This window comes from Solanum lycopersicum, chromosome 9 (genome assembly GCF_036512215.1).
Source record: "Solanum lycopersicum chromosome 9, SLM_r2.1".
Taxonomy (NCBI): domain Eukaryota; kingdom Viridiplantae; phylum Streptophyta; class Magnoliopsida; order Solanales; family Solanaceae; genus Solanum; species Solanum lycopersicum.
The window spans coordinates 65,926,323-65,932,910 of record NC_090808.1 but is presented as its reverse complement, the minus strand read 5'-3'; the positions used below and the strand labels follow the sequence as shown (position 1 = coordinate 65,932,910).

General features: G+C 26.8%; 1 long non-coding RNA gene across 1 annotated transcript; it reads right to left on the bottom strand.

The window, feature by feature from the left end:
- Positions 1-1,121, bottom strand: LOC101259485 (uncharacterized). Its single transcript, XR_183138.5, has 2 exons — positions 833-1,121; positions 1-270 (listed from the first exon to the last, which is right to left on the bottom strand). It is a non-coding gene; the product is annotated as an uncharacterized lncRNA (long non-coding RNA).
- Between the last annotated feature and the right edge of the window lie 5,467 nt (positions 1,122-6,588).

Below are 6,588 nucleotides of genomic sequence, written 5' to 3'. Positions count from 1 at the left end.
TAGAATAAAATGATTTCATTTCATAGTTGAGAAAAACCATGAAGAGGAACTTTGGATGTTGTCTCCCTACTTAGGTCACGAATTCAAATCGTGAAAATAACTATTACCTACTAATATATATCAAGTCATAAATTTGAATCGTGAAAACAATTATTACCCACTAATACTTGCATTGACATAGGCGTGTTAGCTCTTTCTCCAAATCCTCATTTTCATAGATTGTCTACATGACACCCTTTAGCTATGCTAGCTTTAATCCATCTTCAGACCCTGCGTCAATACGAAATGAGAAAAACATAATGATGGATTCTTGACTTTAACATGTTTGAAGAACACTTATAATGTGTTTATGTTAATGATTACTAGAAGCAAAAAAAAAAAGATCCATAATTTTCTTTACTTTACAACAATAGTGAATAAAGCAATGAACCAAACTTAGGTTAAAAAAAAAACAGGGTCAACGACAGCCTCAGAAAATAAAATAAATGTTAACTTATCAAGATTTGGTTCATTTTCTGAGAAAACCTTGGTTTTATTGATAAGGCTCACTTCTCAAAGCATATTAACAAATCTTCAAACTAATCATAAGTTTGTTAAGACTCAAAAATCAAAAAATACAAAAACACAATTAGAAGATAGAAAAAAAAATTACATCAATTGGTGGACATCAAATTAGCATGTATATAAAAAAGCCCTTTTGTAGATCTTATTTTGTGAAATTATACTGAATACACTGTTACTGAAAAAATGAATAAAGATATAAAAAAAACCCGATTCAAATGAAATTCATAAAATACAAATCTAAGAAAGTAGAGAGAGTACATAACATTACCCTTAAATTTAGTTTCTTTCTCCACGAAGTAGGGTTAAGATTATTTTTTGTAGTACGAACTAACAGGTGAAGCAACCACATGATCTGATCTTGCCTTAATATAAATTTATAGGTAAGTTTAGATCATGCTGGCAGCTTCAACTGATAGTAGTCTACGCTATCAATATGACAAAACCCTAATATTGTTGAAGAAGAAGAAGAAGAGACCTAAGTTTATATGACTTTCTCAACAAAGAGGGCTAGGGGTATAAATAGGGGGTGTGAGGAAGAAAAATAAAAGGGAATAATCACTTTAATTTATTTTTTTTGGGTGGGGGATATGTAGTAAAGATAAAAGAGAAATTTAATAAATATTGGTGAAGGAAATTAAAAGGGTGTCCAAAAAATAAATGATATTTTGTCGGTTCATTTTTACTTGTTTATAATTAACTTAACATATAGTTCTTAAAAATGAAAATTTTACTATAATTTCCACAAGCAAAAGTTATTAGTAATTCCAACACGAGTTAGTAAAAATTTTGAACTATAAAACATGATTTCTCTAACTCATTTCACTCGCTGAACAATGTATGATTGAAAAAATTCTTAGTTAAATGATAAGAAACTTCTATTTTTTCCATAAAAAATGTATTTCTTTTTATCGTCAATTCAAAAATTAAAAGATCGTCAAAAATAAAAATAGTAATTTTATTAGTAATGTATATCGTAGTAATGAGTCATCTAAATATTTAATAACAAAGACAAAAAATTATATAAAATAATAAAATTATCTTTTAAATTTTTTAAATTAAATATATATTTTAATATACGATGAACATGTAAAAATAGACGGAGAAAATTTATATAAAATAGGAGCAACAATATATTTATATGTTGATGTAAAGGGTGGTCCCGAAGCCAAGTGATACAAATTGAATATTGTCACGCCAAGACTAGCCACCATGCAGATTGCAGATAGGTTAGTGTGAGTTTCTATATTTTGTAAGAGCATTTATTAACTTAAGGGTTGGAAGGTGGGGGACCCTTTCATCCTAATCGCGAAAAATCACATGCGCGTTTAATTCTTTTTTTCTTAACGAGTTAAAGCTATAATTTTCTTTTTCTTTTTTAAATGTATGGTGGTGAGAATCAAATCAATACTTTTTATTTCCGTTTGATTAAGTATGACCTTATCATTTGAAGAAAAATGAAATATTTAAGATAAATGTACTATTATTTACTTAATTATTCTTATAACTATAGCTTTCGTTTTCTGTTTAATTCAAATTATGTTAAGAGTAGTGTGTATATATATATACTCAAAACATATTTCACTTACAAATATAGTTCAAATCGAATGAAATATATACACACTATAACAAAAATGATCATTAGAGGTATTTAATTTTTAATTGTCGCTAAATATATATTATTAGCGGCAATTGTCACTCTTTGTATATGTCCCTAAAGCCTTTAGCGGGATTGATTCTAATGACACTTAACTAATGCTGATAAAGACTTTGACACTCTTTATTAGTGTCAATATTTAATGTCGCTAAAAATTATTTTTATTGTAATAACAATATATCTATTATGTCAAAGGACGGAGTTAAATGACCAAAAGGCGATTTAATTGAATCTCTCTTTAATCATAAGATTATCATATGCAATTTTAATTGAGTCTACGCTAAAATTTTTATATTTTATAGTGTGATTTTCCAATCGGGTATTGTATTTCAAGGTTAGATCTAACTCTCTTTATTATTACTTTTTGTTGGAATAAAATTTGCACAATTGAATAATAACTTAATCGGAAAAATAATAATTACTTCATTATATTTTGGAATTTTTTTTTTAAATCAGAATTACTAACTCAACTAATAACTTCCATCTCCCCACCCAATATTTCACAATATTTTCTCCTTATAAACACGTATGTGGATGAACGGTTTGTGCACTAACTAAAACACAACTACATTAATTAAAAACGTCATAGCAAAAATCAACTTAGCGAATACGTATCAGATATTTATACTAAATCATATCAATTTGTTATTAATTAAATAGTCTTATATAAGATATTATATATATAATACTGTAATTAATTATAGTTAAACGATTTTTATAAATAAAGTTTATATATCATACAATTATTGACTTATAATAAATAGCTGCTATAAATAAGTTAATATTTCTGTTCGGATCGGTCCATATGAAAAAAAAATTTATTGAAGAAGCATTTCTAAAAAATAAATTCTATAATATAGAAATTTAAATTTAATCGAATTCTGATATAAATATCGGACATTCTTGGTTAGTTGTTTGAGTTTATTAGGCACTTCCCTCCAGAATTGCCATTTGTTGGATACTTAATTTATGACAGCTGGTTTAATTTATGACTTTTTCTAATTAATAAAAATACATATGACTTTGATGCAGACAATCAAGAAAATGACTTGTGTTACAAATTAAACTGTAAAAGTAGAAAAAGAACCTTTAATTCTTCCTATAGAAAATAACTAAGAAATAAAATATATAATAAAAGTGGATCTTCCTAAACAATTGATCTTTTAATTAATTGTTCTTTAATGTTATTTTTGTTCTTTGTATAGAACCTAGCTAGAAAAAAATAGTATAAAGCCTAGCGATAAAAAATAATTAATATAAAGCTAACTCGATTTGAAAATTATTATGAAGATATATGCCCAAAAGCCACCAAGGCCACTCACTAAAATCAGAATTTTAACTTATACATATGAAAAGTATAATAATTTTTTTAAAATTATGACATTAATTTAGTCATTTATTAATTAAAGTTTGAGATTTACCTATAATTATTCTATTGATTGGTCGATTATATAAATATTACTGCATGAATCTTAAACTCTTTAATTATTGCGATGAAAAAATAATTAAGAGAGAGATATTGTAGGATTATTCCTTTTAAAAAAACTTTCAAGATTTATGCGTTGATGATGCTAAAAGCTTCTGGATGGAAAATATTATTTTTTCAACAAAATAAATCTTTTTCTTTATTTTATCTTTCTTTTCTTTTCTCTTCCACATTTTTTTTCTATAGTTTTTTGTTTTTTAAAAAATTCCTGGAACATATTCCAATGGTTTTTATGTTCCCCAGTATCTAATGTTAGTGTGTTTAAAATCCAATAACATGTAGACACTCGAGAAATTAAAGGAGGTTAATTAATTTAATGTGTCAATTAAACAGTTTGATTCAATGATTAATTGATTATTTTCTATGATTCCCTAGAGGATATATGTGTGCATGCATTATTGGTTTAACCAATATTTGAAATTAAACTATGAATTTTTGGTGGATTTTCAAGGGAGCAATTAGATGTTTAACGGTTAAAAGATACTTTTAATATAATATGATATTGTTTATATAATTTTCTCCCAAAAACTTATACTATTAAGAATATTCAAATTTTATAAATAGTTTGTTTATTTTATCAGCTACTAATGTGGGACTAATTTTGTTTCACCTATGTCAATCAAATACGTATGTCCATTCTTTTTTTGCTTATGCATCCGTAAAACTATGGGTAATTAAGGTAACAAATTGAGCCATAAAAGGGTAAAAACGCTATGTCGTGTGTCAGCCTTTTCATCACTTTGATGTATCCATACTTATATTGTTGAATTGTTAGTTTTGATACTAAAATATATTTTTTAACGTGATATGATATTGTCCGTTTTGAATCAGGTTCATATAATTTTCTCAAAAAAGCTCAAATCACTAAGAATAGTAAATATTTGCAAAATAACTTACTAGTTAATTTTTTTAATCATGAATGTGGGACTTAGTTCACAAAACCCAACATTAGTTATGCTTAGGAATCCAACACTAATTAAAGGCTCTAATAAAACATAATTAGCACTTTCGAATAGAATTCGTGCATCTTATAAATAATAAAGATACTATAATATATAGAAAAGATTTGGGAATTTAACACCAAGGGGTCATAATAAAGAGAGAATATAAATGACTAAGCATGATTGGACTCTATGAAATCCAATAATTTTGATATGATAAATAAAAAAACACGTAAAAGAACATAAAGAAGGCAAAAGGAAAAAAAAAAATTAAAATCTATGTGAATCACTTTTTATTTTAGATTCACCATTAATCTTTTTAAAATTATATTTGAAACCCAAAATTATAAAGAGAATATGGCCAGGAGGGGCCGAAGATTATAGATATAGTGACTTAGATTATATGAAGTATATATCGTCAGATTATAGTTTCGTCTAATCAAAGTATCAAAGAAAAAAAAAACTAATTATAAGAGTAACTAGCTAACTTCTTTTTTTACGAGACTAAGACGCGATCATCTAAAAAAGGGAAATAGCAAGACCTGAAATCTCATCAAAATGATATATCAATAATCATAATGTGCTACTTTGCCTAACTATGTTCAAAATAAACTAGCATCATCGTAATTCATATCCAATAAGCTTGATCTCAAAATTCAATGCTAATATTTTTATTATTTGAAGATGTGAAAGCTGGGAAAGCACGTTTCACCGAGTTATATTTCACATTTATTGTATTTTCTCCGTCTTTCAGCACAACTCATCTTTACTTCACTCTCGTAGCATCTATCCCTACCACCACACACCCCTAACCCACCCAATTATATAATTGATCCAATTCAGAGCCCTATGTAAAATGACACTCTTTTTTCAATAACAACAAAAAAAAAAAATTGATCGTAGGGGAGGGGATTACAATGTGGGGTATCGTCGAATTCTCATTAATAAGGTAGAAGTTCAGATCGCCAATCACTATAAACTTTCTTTTAGCAATTTAAATTAAATTGAAATAACATTTCTCGACAAGTTAACAAGTTACTAATATGTGTACTATTACATTATTGATCAATGAATTAATAAACTTTCTTGATCGAAAAGGGATTATCGTTTATTTATTTGTAATATATATTGTCATTTGCTAACATTCAGACAACCGTCAGAAAAAGATCAGTTTGAGCTGTAAAAAGAATCACCAACTAATCAGCAAAATTAAATTAAGAACAACTAGCCATACATACTTTTGCAAAAATTATTTATGGTTTGACTTAAAAAGCAAAGCCCTAGACCTAAATTTCTTTTTATTTTACCGAACTAACTAATTTAAATTTGTATCATGAATAAAGTATCTTTTTATCAAAGGCAACTTTATTTCCAATACTAACTCCATATTAGTTAAGAATTTAAATTTCGAAATACATATCGCCCCACCATAACTAATCCACTCAAGTTAATTAACACCAAAAGCATTAGTGTCTCCATTAGCACCTAAAAGGCTAAGACCCCTAAAACCCTAGCTATACATAAATATACATATACACACAGAAAAAGTTAACATAAATATAAATATAATTATACTATATATATATATATATATGTATATATCAAGTGAGTACACAAGAAGGAGCCAGGCAATATATGGGTGGTCCTAAACTGATAACAAAATGGCTGGCACAACAGAAAGATTTGGTTTTTTATTTATATATACATGTATATATATGTATATATATATATATATATATATATATATATATATATATATATATTAGACTAGGAGTAGACTGATACTAGTAGAGTGGTCCTCTTATAACGGTTCTTCCTTCTATGTAAATAAAAATATATTATTCTTCCACCCACCCCACCCTCTTCGGTGGATGACGATGTTTGAAATTTTAATAAGATGATTCAAAAAAATCAAAAGAATGTTAATATCGGAGATATATATA